We start from the raw sequence: 16,821 nt of genomic DNA, 5'->3' as shown, positions 1-16,821 counted from the left end.
ACAAGAGATTAACCAAAGCTGGCCGGAGTTCGCGAGCTTCCACATCATTGTGTCCAGTTTAGGGATGATCGATATTCGATCGATGTTTATTCAACATCGATGCTTAGCTGGAAAACATCGATGTTTTAACATCCGATCAACATCGATGTTTTACTAATATCGATTATCCCTAGTCCAGTTCCTTACATCCGTGGTAATGCTGGTACTATTTGATAAAGAAGCTGTGACCATGATTTTTTAGGGATAAGTTTTGATTTGGGGCATTACATAGATGCTAAGCTAGGGTTTAACCAACATGATAACGACTTACAATAATAAAAAAAATTGATTTTTCATCGCAAGTGGCATTGTGGTTCAAAATCGCTTCGTTTCTGTATTCGTTCAGTTCGTGTGACGATATAAAGTTTTTTTTTACCTTGCCAACTTGGCGGAAATGGACCAATTTTATTTGATGCTAAGGTTGAAAACCGCTGCTAGCTCAGCGGTTGCTTGAATATCGTCAGCTTCCACAATCACTTTCAATTCGCGTTGTTGACTTAAGTATTCGGACGATCACGGCACATATTTTAGATTAATATTTCCATGTCGGAAGCTTTCAGACCAATAATGAGCCGTTTTTGCCGTATTGCTACAACGAGGGAAGACTCGTATTTCATTATTACTTGTATTTGTATCATGTCCATACTGTTATCTCTTTAAATGAGGACACTCTTTTGGTAGTCCTTTTAGGTAAATCCAAATCTAAAATTTTACGTTGATTTTACTAATAATGAATTTATAAACACATTGTACTGAACTTCAATATTTTGTTATATTTTTGTAGAAAAAAGTCACTGAGCCCGTAGAAGAAACATGCATGCGTGGACTCATAAATCCAAAAATGGTGTTGTATCGAAACTAAAGAGCAATATATTTTTAAACATTTTTTTTGTGGTATACCTCGTATAATGGAATACCGATACCGTCATCTCCACCATGTATAGAAGTTATTACAAAATGGTATTGAAACAGATGATTGATATTTCTGTTATTATTCAAAGAGTAACCAAACAATGTGACTGTGTGTGTTATTCATAACGTCTAATTTATGATCTTTCAAGTAAACAAATTTTAATAACAACTTTATCGCTCTACGTAATGTCATTAAAATTATAAATTTAATTATAAAACTATTATTTTGAAAAATGAAATTAATTGCATTAAAAATAAAACCAACTTATCGCAAAGAAACATAGTATTCAAAGTTCATATTTTTAATTAACATTGCTCATAAAATGCCAATCGGGACGCCTCCGACTCAATCACGTCTCGGTGATCTCGGGGGGTCGTGAGGTCTCGTAAATAAGCAATTATCGGCTTAGTAAAGGACCGATTTTGGTAAAATTTTTTCTCGCGCGAGGGTTACTAATTGAGACATAAATTATTCCCTGATTGCTTCCTATATTTTTTTTTTTTTTTTTTTTTTTTTTTTTTATTGCCCTTGTAGGCAGACGAGCATACGGCCCACCTGATGGTGAGTGGTTACCGTCGCCCATGGACTTCAGCAATGCCAGGGGCAGAGCCAAGCCGCTGCCTACCGCTTAATACTCTCCACAAGCCTCGTTTGAAGAAGGACATGTCATAGCGCTCGGGAAACACCGTGGAGGGGAGCTCATTCCATAGCCGGATGGTACGTGGCAAAAAAGACCTCTGGAAACGCACTGTGGATGACCGCAGTGGCTCCAGGTAGTATGGATGAACTCTACTCCGGTGGCGGGCGGTGCGATGGTAAAAACGAGATGCCGGTATCATCTCGAACAATTCCTCAGAGCACTCCCCATGGAACATACGGTACAAAATACAGAGGGAACCGAAGTCCCTCCGCAGACCCAGAGGTTCCAAACGATCCGTGAGACCGGGATTATCGACAATCCGAACGGCCCTCCTCTGTATGGAGTCAAATGGAAGAAGCTGGTATTTGGGAGCCCCGGCCCAGAGATGGGAGCAGTACTCCACGCGAGGCCGGACTTGTGCTTTATAAAGCAAAAGCCTTTGTCCAGGCGTGAAGTACCGCTTCGCTCTGTTGAGGACTCCCAGCATTTTGGACGCCAACTTGGCTTTGCCTTCCAAATGACTCCGAAACTGGACATCGCTCGAAATGTCGACCCCAAGTATCCCAATACTCTCGGAAGGTTGCAGGGATACTCCTTGGAATTGCGGCGCCATGACAAAGGGGTCCTTCTTCGCAGTGAACGCGCAAACTTGTGTCTTTAACGGGTTGAATTGAACCAAGTTCAATTCACCCCATTTGGAGACTCGCCCCAGAGAGTTCTCCACTTCAGACACAAGCTTTGATCGTCTCTCTTGCACCACGCTCCGAGAGAGACTCTGATGGCCGATATATCGCGCATCCCCCGTGCTGTCATCCGCATAGCAATGCATGCCATCAATAGACAGCATGTCATTGATATACAGGATGAAAAGCGTGGGGGAGAGCACCGAACCTTGTGGAACGCCAGCGTTAATGGTCATGGTATCAGAACAGTCACCGTCTACAACGACCGTGATGCTCCGCCCATCCAAAAAGCTAGCGATCCACTTGCAGAGACCCTCGGGGATTCCGTAAGATGGTAGCTTCGACAGAAGTGCCCTATGCCAGACCCTGTCGAAGGCCTTCGCAATATCAAGGCTCACAGCAAGAGCCTCGCCCTTGCTCTCCAAGGCTATATCCCCCAAGACGGTATTTGGAATTGGTGCTTTGCGAATAGGCAGCTGCCGAGTTATCTCTACTTAAGGATCAAAAGATTGAATTACGATTGAAAAAAAGAGTATTGAGCAAATGTGACTTCTGCTAAATCGCCTATTTGTCCATCATTCCCCTGTAATAAACTTACTGATCTTAACCATCACACTAATTTCTATCATCAAACCCCACAAGTATTTTATATGTGAGAAATGCGGTGGCTTAACCAAGGATTAGAATTTATTTCTTCTTAGATGTTATTGTAACGAATTTGTTTGATATCAAAATATGAAATATTGATCACCGGATCCAATAAAGTAAAAATCCTGACAAACATCGGTGCGACAAACAGGACGGAAAACATTTTTGTATGGAAATAAAAAATCGTAATAGTAACAAAATAGGATCATATCACGTATTCATTTAACCTTGGTAGGAAAGCTTAACAGAAAATGGCATTGATAGAACTGAATTCCAATTGGAATAAAAATCGGTTTTTAATGTTTATTTTTTAAGAAGCGGCCGTTTCAAAACTATCCTAATATACAACAAAATAAGAATCTAAAATCTCAGTCTTTTACTTTTTCAACTTCTGCGAGAAGCGATGAAATAAAGTTCAATTCGAGAATGGAAACGTCAGTTTTCATCCAATCGTGAGTTTAGTTGTGTTTAATCGTTGTGTTTAACCACAGTTCGTTGGAAAAAGAAAGGAAACAAAGAACAAACATTAGCAAGAAGGTATAACAGTTTGAACCTTCACTCGGTACGGGCGGGCGGATTTTAATTCTGCTTTCACTGTATAATTAAAAACAGCGAAGATGTTTGGTGTTTTTTTTTTGAACACCAACAATAGCTTTCGTAAAAAAAGGTTGAACGTTGTAATTAGTATCGGAGAATTTGTTCGCAAAAGTAAAGAGCTTCTTTACTTAAGAAAAAAACTTCTGAAATTGTCTTAGTTTTTTTTTGTTACGCGCTTTCTTTTCTCTTCAGTAGCGTTTGATACTGAAGCCTTCTGAAAATAGTCTTTCAAAAAATAGAGGCGACAAATTATTGACCGTAATTCAGAACTTGGATCTATATTCTCATAGTGTCACTTTACATATGCCGTTACTTTGAAAAACACAGTTTTACTATTATATGTGCCATGAGGAACAGCTGCTCTACCCTATCGAGTCCAGCTCATTCACCATCCAAGTCTTATGTTCCATTCAATTTTACCCATCCTTATGAATATATCGAAATAAAACACGGATGCTATTTAACTTCCTTCAACGTTATGTAAGAAAAATTGCAACTCTTAATTTTGGTATCAAAATGAAGAACTTCATACCCTATGCAGGTTTTCAATAAGAACTTTCAAATCGGCAAGTCTGGCTTGTAGCCTTGCTTCACTGTCGGACACAGGTACTAGTATCGTTCGCAATAATAGTGAAACTCCAAGCGCCACGCTGGTCCACAAAAACTTTCCCTTGTGTCCATTCGCTTGTGCGTTAACCTTGTACCAACGAAATGGATGGTACTTTTGGTTATATGTAGTTATATGTCGTAATAAAAAACAAAAACTTTAGTTAGGTTTTCGAATCGACAACATAGAGAAACAAGTAACCGGTTACTGGTTTGAAGTCGTCGTGTCCTAAAGGATGAGACGTCCGGTGCATTCGTATCTAGCGATGCACCGGTGTTCGAATCCCGCAGGAGGGTACCAATTTTTCTTCTATGGTGAAGGATAACATCGTGCAATAAAAATGAAACCCGCAAAATTATATTTTGCGTAATTACTGATGGTAGGAACTCTTGTGAATTCGCACGGGTAGATACCACCACCTCGCCTATTTCTGCAGTGCAGTGAAGCAGTAATGCGTTTCGGTTTGAAGGGTGGGGCAGCCGTTGTAACTATACTGTGATTTTAGAACACACATCTCAAAGTGGGTGGCGTCATTTAAAAAAAACCCACATAAATACATATATTTGTAGGTATAGTATTAGTAATTTAAATATAGTGTTAAGTAATATAGTATTTTCTTCGGTTTTCGCGAGTCATTGCATAATTAACCCTAAGTACTATTACTATAATCTAGGGGTTTTGTAACACACTGAGTTTCTCGTAGGATCTTCTCAGTGGGTTGCGATTCCGATCCAGTGGTAGATACTTCGAAGCTCTGCTCTGGCTAAGGCTATTATTTATTAGCAAATTCTCTCAAGTTGAGCCCGTGAGTTCACCTACCTGTCCGGGCTCAGTTGGTATAGCCCCTTAGGCTACCAGCAAATATGACAATAAAAAAATAAAAAATTTTTTGTTGTCATTATATAATTTCGAAGGTTGCTCTAAGTACCTTCGAGGCCATTGCATGCAGTAGAGATGCGAATGTTGCGATGAATGTGTGGAGTAACGAGAATAGATAGAATACGGAATGAATATGTTAGAGGAAGTCTGAAAGCTGAGAAGTGCGCGTTTGGGATGATATGAACATGTGATGAGAAGAAATGAAAATAAGGTGGTAACTATGAATGTGGAAGGATATAGAAGAAGAGGTAAACCTAAGAAGAAATGGATGGATTGCGTGAAAGACGATATGGGTAAGAGGAGAGTGAGCGTAGAAATGGTATATGATAGAAGAGCATGGAAAGAGAAAACATGTTGCGCCGACCCCAGGTGACTGGGAGAAGGGCAAGGTAATGATGATGATGAATGATATAATTTCGAAGGTCTCTATGCTTCACGGTTTTTGTGGACGAAATCTCTGAATTATAATTATTATTATTTAATGACATTAGATACGCGAGATTAAACCGTAAAAGTAATTAGTAAAGTAATTTATTTAAAGTAATGGCATTTAGATTTCACCAAATAAACAGCAATTTAATTTTCTTGCAATAACTTGTTTAAGATGCACGTTGGACACTTTGCGGGCGAACTGTTATTGTTGATGGCACAAAACCAAATTGATACCGTACAGCTAGAGAATTTTTAATGAATGGAACGTAGTACAACGGAAGTAATAAAGCTCGTGACTATTTCCTTTACTCAAAAATCTTTAATAGTTAGAAGTTAATAAATTTCAACAAATTATCAATCATAATGTTTATTTTGTTCAATCTACATCAAAGCAATTGGCTTGAAACGCCTCAAGGCAGGTGGCGACACTCACTTTGTTGTGTGAATCAACCACGGCAGTCACTAAACGCCAGGTGAATAAGCACTTCTGTTTATTCACGGCCAAACAACAATAAGAATAACTTAATTTACTAAATCAAAAAACAGAAAAATGTCTGCTTGAAACAGTTATATTTTTTCCTTAGTTATCATCAATTCTTTAATGTGTTAATTGCAAAATATTAAAGTTTTCTCTTTCTCTACATTTAGTACAGCGCTTGTTAGCATAATTTTGCTCATTGTACGCCGTCATTTGAACACAAACAGAACAGTACAATGCTAGTTACTGATTGTTGTAATTTACATGTGTACGCGAATCGGTAAATTGCATATACTGTTTAACTACGATCTGCGTTTGTGAATTCGTATCTCGAAATGCCGATTCATTTATGACCGTTTGATGGTTGGATGTGTTGATCCCATATGAGTAGGAACTATCTTTAGTTTGTCGTTTGTCGCTTCCTACCTATAATATAACTATACCTATACCTAACGGCCCTCTGGTGTAGTGGTAAGTGACATGGTCACTACATTTTTTTATTTTATTTTTTTGTTGCTTAGATGTGTGGACGAGCTCACAGCCCACCTGGTGTTAAGTGGTTACTGGAGCCCATAGACATCTACAACGTAAATGCGCCACCCACCTTGAGATATAAGTTCTAAGGTCTCAGTATAGTTACAACGGCTACCCCACCCTTCAAACCGAAACGCATTACTGCTTCACGGCAGAAATAGGCAGGGCGGTGGTACCTACCCGTGCGGACTCACAAGAGGTCCTACCACCAGTGATTACGCAAATTATAATTTTGCGGGTTTTGATTTTTATTACACGATGTTATTCCTTCACCGTGGAAGTCAATCGTGAACATTTGTTAAGTACGTATTTCATTCGAAAAATTGGTACCCACCTGCGGGATTCGAACACCGGTGCATCGCAACAACGAATGCACCGGACGTCTTATCCTTTAGGCCACGACGACTACATACGGGGGTCGCGGGTTCGAATCCCGCCAAGGAACGATATTTGTATGATAAACATAAATGTCTTTTCCAGGGTTATGGATGTATATTAAATATATGTATGTGTATAATAAAAATCTTACATTTATTTCCGTTATCTGGTACTTGTAACACAAGTTCTTTACGAACCTATCACGGGACCAGTTAACGTGGCGTGATTGTTAGTAAATATTTATTTATATACCTATTTATTTTATTTCATAATTTGCAAAATTACTTTAAGTTACATTAAACCGAATTGGCAGCTGTTGACTAAATCAGTAGTTATTATCGACATTACCATAATTAACTAGGTCACAGCACTAACGCACTCCTTAGGATGGACATGAATTCGCCCGCCTACTGTATGTGTGTTCTGTAAAAAAATCCAATCGCAATATTTTCTCAGTTAAAATCTGTGAGTGAAAATTCTAAAACAAACGATTGTGATTTAGGAATATAAAATAATCTTCAAAGAAAATTCTTTTCAATTTATGAGAAACGAGATATTTTCAGGCACGCGCCGTATAAAGAAGAGCTATAAAAATATTTCAATTTATTATTTACTTTTTAACCTTGAACGTTGACTTACCTAGTTCCGTTCCGCAAAAGGGCATTTTGTTCATCTACACCCTTGTCTAGGCGCTACTACTACATTCTACGAACGCTAACACTTGTAGATATAATTTTACAATACACCATTTTGTAGGATTGCCATAAACTAACACCACTTTGCGTTAGCTAGGTCTTTGGGCCCGGATTGCTTTTACTAGAGCTCATAGGTACCAGAGCATAATATCACCTGCCACCATATGATATAAGCTCCAATTCAACATTGGCCCAAAGGCTATATATGTTCGTCTCGTAAATCTATTGAAATCCGTTTTCGAATCCGGGTCAGACCTCTCTTCAGTACAATATAAAACCTTAGCCTTGAGTTGTAGAAGTTGTAAGTTTCAGCTCGTCAAACCGTAACCATTGCTTCGTTGTAGAAATGAGAGGATGCCGGTACGAATCGATCCGAACTCATATCCAACCAAAGTTACCCAAATTCATAGACACAATACGCTACCCTTTGATAGGTGAACCTTAATGACTGTTACTCTTCTAACTGGAATGCACGACGGCTTCACAGAATAATAACGCAGGCTCTGTACAACCAAAGTATAATCACTACTCTAAGCGCATCTGTCAATATCTATATATTAATACGTGAAGCAAAAACTTTGTACCCCTTTTTACGAAAATTGTGCGGACGGAGGAGTATGAAATTTTCCACACTTATAGAGAATATAGAGAAGAAGTGCACAATGCTAATATTTTTTAAAATAATGCATAAATACATTAAATCAATAAAGAAAACATTACACACACTACTATGTATTTGACACACACACGCATGCATACTATTTGTTTATTGTCAAACTTTTCTTATTGCATAAAGTCTATGGTCAAATTGAGAATAGATTAAATATTGTTTGTCTTTGTTAATATTTGTCTAAAGTGTAGTCTTGGCGAAATCTGTTATTGTAGAAGTATAATAAAAAGTCTTTGACAATAGAACCATAATAATGTTCAAACTTAGAATTTCAACTAATTATAGTCGAATTTCGACTACTGCGGGACCACTAGTGTAGTTCCTTCAGCTTTCTTCGTGATTCGTAAACATAATTAACATTACTTTTACGCTTAAATCTCACGTTTATTATTTTGTATATCCCACATAGTATACTATATCGAGGAGTGAAAGGTGGCTTATGCGACATTTGGCTTAAGATGATATATATTTTACCTTTGTAATTAAAGGTCCGTTTTATTTGATATTAGCATCAACAATTCCACGTATTTAATCGAACTTCATTTACACCATTCAAATAGCTGAAAAAGTTTTGTTTTCGTTGTATTTTTTCCAAATTTTAAACTTAAAAAGGCTCTCTTGTAATGTTTCAAAAATGTCGCTTAAACTAAACTAGATGATGACCGAGCTCGCTCGGTTTTTTTTTTGATAACGCCATCTTGTTGTGTCTTTAGTTGCCCTCAATTAAGAAAAATAGTATTATTATTCGCCAATAGATGTCGGGAAGAGTTAATTATTGAAAACACGAATAAAACAACATTTTCTGAAAATAAATCGTAGCTAGATCGATTTATCGTCCCCAAAATCCCCTGTATACTAAATTTTAGGAAAATCGGTGGAGCCGTTTCCGAGATTCAGATTATATACATATATATTAATATACAAGAATTGCTCGTTTAAAGGTATAAGATAGCCAGCCTTTCACCCCTCGATATACAGTTTTCGTGGTCACCGGATGTCGATGAAATCTCCATTGGTACAAAGGTATAGAGATGGATAAAAAATTAAACTATAAAACTATTATACTTTTAGTTAAGCAGTATTTAGGCGACGTATCGTAAATATTGTTAAAATTCTCCGCGTTACGAATAAAAGTATGCTTGTTTATCGAAGCACCACTTTCATTCACTCTATACCTAAGTAGCGTTTTGAAACTTTAAAACAACTACTCAGTTTCCGATTTGAAGCGATCTTTTGTTAAAGGAACTCGTTCAAGTATACCGTTTCCACCTTATCTGTTATTCACAAGCTATCGGAAAGGCATTATTAGCGCTCTCGATGAAACTGCACTCGGGATTCAAGTTGAAATACGAATTTCTTTAATATGCGAATAACTTGTGCTTTGTGGAATTTTTTTTATATCAAAAATGAAACCGTGGTACCGTAATTATATAAATTAAAAACGCGCTAAAATACGTGACCACGACTACTCTGCCAAGAGGAACTGACTATGATGATGACGATGATGATTATAAGTATGAACATATGTCAGTCTCTTGTATTTATAACACAGGGAATACTAATTTGGGGCCGGATGACCTAGTGTAATTTGTTGCCGTCGAGCGCGGCCCAGGGAGGCGGATCTCGCCCAAGCCTTGGCCCTCTAAGTGTTTCGGGTCCCCTTCATATGTCAGTCTGGGGCCCGGCGAAGGGGGCCTAAGAAGACGACGTGCTAGCTGCTCTGCACGCGTTTTACGCAAGAGCATCCGGGTAATGGAAGGCCGGCTATCCTCGACCCACTCTGGTTTTGACCCAGTGGGGTATTCCGTAGGATAACTAACTCTAACCGGCGCCATCTAGGCGGGCTTCGGACAGCCTGCCGACCGAGAGGGCTGGTGATCGTGGCGCCGACGACCGCCGGTCCGTCGTCCCGAGGGGGAGGGTGATGGGAGAGATGTGCTCCGCACTAAACGCTTCACTCTCCCTTCTTTGCCTTTTCATGAGTTCTGTCTCATGAGAGGCTCGGATGTGGGTTGTTGAGCGACAGATTTTAGTCGGTTCGACTCAGACATACCCCGCCCGCCATCCCCAGTGAACGGTGGGAGTCCGGCGATTTTCTCCTGACCAAAAAATAAAAAAAAAGTTGTTAAGTGGTTACCGGAGTCTATAGACATCGCAACGTAAATGCCGCCACCCACTTTGAGACATGAGGCTGGAGTCTCAATTAAATTGTATAAGAACTTTCCGATATCTCAAACCACAACGGATCAATTTATTTATTTTTATTTATTTTTCTGGTGGTGGAATGCATTATAAGCTCCAGTTCCAGTTTGGAGTAGGACGGGACAGCCATGATGCAATCAATACAATGGACACTACGTCTTCTTTTTTTTGCTACCTATGCTGATAGCCTTGAGTGGCTATATCAGCGTCACCCTAGCGTAGGTGAGCTCTCGGGACTCAAACCGGAGGTATTGCTAACTCTGGCCCTAGCAAGAGCAGTCCTTCGCAGAATCTACCACCGGATCGGAAACGCGACCCACTGAGAGTTCGTCTTCGTGTTTTTTTAGACATCTACAACGTAAATGCCGCCACTCACGTTGAGAATTAAGTTCTAAGATCTCAGTATAGTTACAACGGCTGCCCCACTCTTTAAACCGAAACGCATTACTGCTTCACGGCAAAAATAAGCAGGGCGGTGGTACCTACCCGTGCGGACTCACAAGAGGTCCTACCACCAGTCTCCTACTTAATACTAGATAACCCATAGGATCGACTACCTGAAAACCTGCCGGTGCTGCACACCTTGCCCACGGATTGAAAGGTTATTGCCTAAGGACTCTAGTGATCCCAAGCCTTTTATTCCAACTCTTAGCTTCTTAAAAAAAAACTAATTGCCAAATTGTAAAGATTGCTTTTTACTACAGTAAATAATCTGTACAATAGGTAGGTACTGGAGTTACCACAGATAAGGCACGCGCCAGCCATCCGCCGCGCCGCCCACTAACGTTTCGCCTTTTACATTTCAGCAATTTTAGAGGTGTATTTTAAAAAGTAATGCTCATGCACGCTTTGTATTTGAAGTTTAGAAGTTCAACGACCTTGATCTCCATCGTGTTTTGTCTTGGTTTTCAAATGAAGAATTAATGTTTTACGTAGATTCAAAATTGCTGTGTGGTTGTTTAGCGGATGTACCTACATATTTACAGTATAAGCAAATTAGTTTACAACTCATTATATATGGGAACATGTCAGGAATCATTTTAAGTAAATATATTCGTTTCGTGCGAACAAACAGACAAAAGCATTAAAAATTAATCAACTCAATTATTAATCGATTTTTTAATCTAGTGTAAATATTTAATTCAAATTAATTAATGCTTTGGTGATTAACATATTGTTGTTCTTCGATTCTGCTATCGCTTTAGCAACATTAATTTGTTAACAACCGACCGCCTTATCTTATCGGGTTTCACAAATTCTAGCCCTGACTGTATAAAATTATATTACATTATGTATTTGCTCGCATGTGACTCCCGCGAGTGAATGATTTTACGCATGGCATCCAAGTATATTTTAAATAGCAACATTAACAAACTAAAGTGTTCTACAATCGTAGTCGTGTGTGGTAAACAAATAAAAACTTTTTTCTGCATCACTCATGCAGATTTTTTTTTTGTTTGCTATCAATGTGTTCTTTCTCTAGTTCTTTTTTGATCTTCTGTTAAATACATCACAGCTCTAATACTAAGATTTGTGTTTTTCCTAATTATGTCTTGCAACATTATATACACGGGCTAGTATGAGGTATTGGCAATATGTATTAATAAATCGGCAACTAACATATAGATTGGGCTGATTATGATCTGTTAATGAATAGAGACATACAAACTAGTGGATAAAAAATATTCAAATGTGACTAATTTAAAAATCTATGAACCTAAATTAAATATATATACATTGTTGGCGACAGCGGCGTCGCCCCATAATTATAGAATAAGTTGAAGAATATAATAGAATATAGAATAGAATAATAGATTTATATAGATACGTACATAGACATAGAGTTATAACAAATAGATAAATAACAAATAGATAAATTATATAGAGTGCATATAGATAGATAAGGATATTGATAACGTGCACATAGATTTTATTAAGAATAGAACGTAAGTTGCTTTGAAATAAATAGTATACACTTTTGCTTTATTATTCCCGATAGTTTTAAGATTAGCATATTAACTTAAATGAACACGCGCCCGGCCCGCGTCCCGAAACGATGTAACAAACAGCATTTATCTGTGTTCAGGACCGGGTATTTTGTTTATACGGGCGCGTCATATAGATTAAGCATAGAATAAGTTATATGTATCGATAGGGATTACAACATAGAATAGTTAAGTATAAGGCATTAGTATATACATTTATTAAATAAATAGATATAACGAATAAACCGAGCCGATCATAGTGAAAATGATCTCGACGAGAGCCGTATTTTACACGAGATCTCTGTAGGGTAACATTCCGAGGTAGTTAAGCGACCCTGCGACGTTGTCAGGTACCTGCCGACCTACCGACCGACCCTCGACCGACTACCTGCCAACCGCCGGCCGCCGACCCTCCGAACGAAGATTACATAAAAAAAGCACGAGTAAAGACATCAGCGCCTCGAAGATATTTATTGAAGACTCGAAGACCATTGAAAAGATCGTCGGTTATTGAATTCGGTTGTATTGACAGATCGGTCGGCTCGGTTTACGTTAATTAGTAAAGTTTTGAGTTTTAATTTCGAGTGAGCTTGTACGATATCGTACACCTCAGGACCCTACATCGACTGCTTCAGATCGACACGAATAATCGCCACGAGACGGGCATCCGGCGTCTTATAGGATTTCAAGAAATCTTATAAGATTCATAAACCCGTCCAACCTGGGTTGGCGTCACTCGCCTTATCGACACGGGTGACGTGCTGCGTACCCAACATACATTTTGTTCTAAATTCAAACTCTTGCAACACATTCACCGCGTTCGCGTTCGAAATTTAACATAAAATGCAAATGTCGTTACATCCTCTCCACATGCAGTCCCGACTATTCGAACCTTTGTGTTTACTTTAAAAAAACAACATCAGATGATAATGTAATCGGTATTTTAAATGATTCACAGTTTAGCGAGCGTCATCTCACGATACTTCTAGATGTTATTGACAAGCTTTTGCACGAATATGCATATTGAGAACTACGAACAAACTATTTTATGCTATATCTAATTAGTGTTCTTTTTGAAGTGAAAACTTCTTTAGAATCGTTGTGATTTCAAACCGGATGCAACGGAAAAAACGACAGGTAAGAGACACAAATACAAAAATGTGTAGGATGAAGCCAGCAAAGAATGAGACAGAAATATGTATACATACTATTTAATACAGCGCCATCTGTGAGATTTTTTAATACTAACGTGTGTATGAAAGCTCTTGTAGTGAATTTTAATTTAGGATTATACCTGAAATTAAAATATCAATTCACAGAGGGCGCTACCTTATAATTATTTACTAATGACAAAATTTTACATATACTTAAGACGTTTAGGATAATTGTATTTTAATTTTGGAACGTTTCACTTCTACCACGTGTGAATTGCACACATTTTGTTTTTTTATTTATTGCTTAGATGGATGAACCTGATGTTAAGCGGCTACCGGAGCCCATAGACATCTACAACGTGGGTAACTATACTTGAGACCTTAGAACTTATATCTCAAGGTGGGTGGCGCATTTACGTTGTGGATGTCTATGGGCTCCAGTAACCACTTAACACCAGGTGAGCTGTGAGCTCGTCCACCCATCTAAGCAATAAAAAAAAATCAGTAATCGGAACTACTCGAAGCGAAATAGCGAACGGATCACCTGAAGCGAAGCGGAACAAGCGAATTGAGAATTTTTGTGAAGTGTTTAAGTGCATTAGGTGCGTAAGGTAGATACCACAATCATGCCATCACCGATCATTAATGATTGCATTAACATTTCTACTGTAGCACTGAACACTAACAATGAGCATTGCAATAAAAAAAACATCCTAACGCATTATTCAGACTACTGATTACAGAAGAGTTGATCTTATTCAAGTTGACGCCTATATTACTGAAAAAAATCCTACCTTATTACTCTTATGACGACGGTTGCTCACTTTTTCCCTACCTAATCTTTAAGAGCCTAGGGGACTGTCAAAGATTGGGTAGGTGCAGGCTGGTAGGTGAGGTTACGGGGCTCAACCTGAGAGGACTTGCTAACACTAGCCCTAGCAAGAGCAGTGCTTCGCTGAATCTACCACCGAATCGGAATCACGACCGACTGAGAAGATCCAACGAGAAACTCGGCGGGCAACCCTTTACAGTATTCAGCGCTACGACACGTCTATTTTTCTCAGCTATTTGTGCCTTAGGAATTCAGTGGTTTGCGCCTATGAGCCAGTTTTCACGTCGAACTTTTCATCGCATGCGACTAATTCAACGAGAACGGTGACCTTGCTCGGTAACAAAACATGCGTTTTTATTAGAATGGTGATAAGTCATTATTTAAATCAAATCGAGCAAGGCGGATGAGGTCATTCGCGTTCTTGTGTCTATAAAATATAAGTATATAAACATCGCTATTAAATGTAACATTACGTTCGAACTAGGTATTTACTCAAGCACACTTCACATATAAATAGAAAATCGACATCACATGTGCAAATCGGGCGTAAAGATCTTCAGATAAATGAACGTATGAGTACTTATCCCGTTCCACACCAATTAAAGTTCTCATATTATAATAGCCGTGAAATTTGAGCCAAATCAATAGACTGTAGTTGAACAGTCCTATCTCTTACTTTAGATCTCATTCCACACGATCGTCTATTGTTTCACATGAATACTTACAGTGAACAGAAGCTCCGCAAACTGTACTTAAAAATTTCAGTTTCTTATTTTTCATTGCTTTCATAGGTAGACGCATATGGCTCTCCTGATGGTTAGTGGTCATGAATATTCTTAAAGCGCCTGTATTACGAAGTTGAAATCATATTTAATATTTAAACTGAAACATTTTTGGAAGTATTAAAATTTTATACGATCCAATTGCAACTGAGTTACATTAAATTAAACGAAACCCGAAATATTAGACATCTTAAGCTTCGAGTATTATTATTATTTAAAAACACTTGCTCAAATAAAACTGCCTACTCAATAAGGTATTCAAATTCAAAAATACCATCAACACTAATATTGACTATAGATCCGGCTCAGGACAACTCAGTTGTGCTGCAATTATGCGCAGATTCCGCACTGAATGATTGGAATCAGTTGTTTTAGTGCTCTTTGTTTCTTTAAAATAGATTCGTTCATTGTTGTTGTGTTGTCCTATGTTTGTTCATATTCAACAATGGACATATATTTAATCATTCTTCGCACCGATTGCAATGTTTTAGTTATACACAGAGCAACATGACCTAACAGACTATTTTCCTCTTTGTATCGACGTAAATTTCTCTCTTTATATCAAAGACTAACGACCCGCCCTCGCTTCGCTTCGGAAACATTAAAACACACATGAAAGCAAAAAAATAATAAAAAAAAATTAAAAAAAGTAGCCTATGTTCATCAGGGTCAATGTCGGCTTCTAATGGAAAAAGAATTTTTCAAATCGGTCCAGTAGTTTCGGAGCCTATTCGAAACAAACAAACAAACAAATCTTTCCTCTTTATAATATTATATAATATAATATATAATATCAAAGAAGTAATAGACGGTGAAAAGCAAAACCAAAACAAGGAAGAAAACTGTAACTTACATGTTGACAAATATTTATGTCAAAGCCCAATTGGAACATGAATTTCAAAGCACGCCGCTTTATTTATAATACAAATAACCAAGAACAGCGCTATTCGAAAAGGGATTTACAATTTTACACGGCTTTGTAAAGAGTACAAACGTCCTGGCGCCGTTTATCTGAGATTTGAGTACAATCCCATTTGGTCGGTTAGTCTGCGCCATGACAGGTAGCCGAGAACATACCAGCGGGATTCCCGAAACGTCACAGGCTGAGGGAACTTCCACAATAAATATTTTTATTTCGTCAGACAGACTTTGGCGCCGCTTCGGTCAATTGACACCTTTTTTTTGTAATGAATAGCGCTTGGTTCGATGTTTAGTCTGTCTTTATTGTTTGAATACGTATAAAAAAAGACGCACAATATGTTTTTGTCAGTAAGGAAATGCTTACAAATGCTTTAGGCACATAAAAGTTTCTTAGTAGTATGCAGGGGGTATATTGCTCGGAACAAAAAGCTGATTAACAGTTTTATGACTCAAGCAAAAGTTTAAAGTAGTTGCAAATTACAATAAACTGTTTTTACCAATTTCAGACCCAATTTTAACCGGAAAATCGGTTTGAACAGACGTCGGAACGGTCGGATCCTACTGCGAAAACGCATTAAATTACTTCGTAACCATTGAAGTTTTTATTACTGTATTTCGTACTCGATATTGGTACAGCCGACTGAATCAGAGAGAGTGACTCAGCATTTTACTTCCTACCCTAAAATGGTATTAAGATTTAATATTCCCGATGCAGTTTCGTGAATCAGCAAGCTATACTTTTATTTATATAT

General features: G+C 38.1%; 1 protein-coding gene and 1 long non-coding RNA gene across 2 annotated transcripts in view; one reads left to right on the top strand and one right to left on the bottom strand.

Annotated features, from left to right (window-relative positions):
* The window catches only part of LOC134200563 (uncharacterized), a 45,085-nt gene extending 28,898 nt beyond the window's left edge, over positions 1–16,187 (bottom strand). Inside the window, exons 1-2 of the long non-coding RNA XR_009975530.1 lie at positions 16,002–16,187; positions 15,092–15,211 (exon numbers count right to left, since the gene is read on the bottom strand). This is a non-coding gene — a long non-coding RNA (uncharacterized LOC134200563). The remainder of the gene's footprint in view (positions 1–15,091; positions 15,212–16,001) is intronic.
* LOC101746298 (uncharacterized) overlaps positions 1–16,821 on the top strand; it is a 265,185-nt gene that overhangs the window by 136,413 nt on the left and 111,951 nt on the right. The window lies entirely within an intron of this gene.

The sequence above is a fragment of the Bombyx mori genome, chromosome 18, assembly GCF_030269925.1.
Source record: "Bombyx mori chromosome 18, ASM3026992v2".
NCBI classification, from domain to species: Eukaryota; Metazoa; Arthropoda; class Insecta; order Lepidoptera; family Bombycidae; genus Bombyx; species Bombyx mori.
The sequence above is the reverse complement of the archived record's forward strand: the minus strand, read 5'-3'. Positions and strand labels throughout refer to the sequence as shown.